A 1,039-nucleotide genomic window follows, 5' to 3' on the forward strand; every position below is an offset into this window, starting at 1 on the left:
CAAAGGTTAGGGTTAGGTCAGGGTACTGGGTTTTGGTTTGGGTAAGGGTTGGGGTAAGGGAATAGGGTAAGGGCAGAGGTTAGGGTTAGGGTTGGGTATTGGGTTGAGGTTAGGGTAAAGGTTGGGGTAAGGGGATAGGGTGAGGGTAAGGACAGAGGTTAAGGTTAGGTGTTAGGTTGAGATACAGATTGAAATAGAAAAAATAAGAAAAAATAAGGTTGAGGTAAGGGCAAAGGTTGAGGTCAGGAATAACAGATTGCAGTAAATTATTATGGTAGCTATAATACTAAAAAAGAATTAAAACAGAAGTATGGAACAATAAGTGCTAGGAAAAAGTGCTAAAAGATACAATCAAAAAAAGATAAGTGCTAAAAATATTAATCACCGCAAAACCACACACTAAAAGAAATTTAAAGATTCTATATCCATCACTCTGTTTATTGTCTTTTTTATTTATATAATAATAATAATAATAATATTAATAATAATAATAATAATAATACTGAATCTTCAACCAGAAAGGGATCCTGGAGACCTGCGCCATACAGAATTTTGATGAAAACCGCAAGTTCGAACCTTCAAGAATGAAATGTACGTATTGTAACTTTGGTGACCTTGCATTTGGGTGTACTCACCTTTCTACATTGCGTCTCATGAAAATCCATGTTTTTAAGTTCGTATGTTCTTTACAATAGGTTTTTATTAAGGTTGTTGTCTGAAGTTATATAATCTATTGCAATTGTGTTGTTAAGGGTCTAGTTGCTCTACCCAGTAATCAAATATTGCCTGTGCTGTGTCGGTTGTCCAGCATATGCCATCCTTTTCTACTTTAAAGAGATCTTGACTCTCAGCAAGTAATGGATTTTCATGAGACGCAATGTATTCATTGAGCACCTCCAGATTCTGCTGCTCCTGATCAGGCAAAGACCACGAATATGGAACCAGTGCTGTGTGAACTGTGGCATTGGGGAACGCTGTGTAGGCCGCCTTCCACAGGCCCTGTAGTTGTTTTATGGCTGTCTTGTATGGTAGTTGGTGT

This window comes from Tachysurus vachellii, unplaced genomic scaffold (genome assembly GCF_030014155.1).
Source record: "Tachysurus vachellii isolate PV-2020 unplaced genomic scaffold, HZAU_Pvac_v1 HiC_scaffold_28, whole genome shotgun sequence".
Lineage (NCBI taxonomy): Eukaryota > Metazoa > Chordata > Actinopteri > Siluriformes > Bagridae > Tachysurus > Tachysurus vachellii.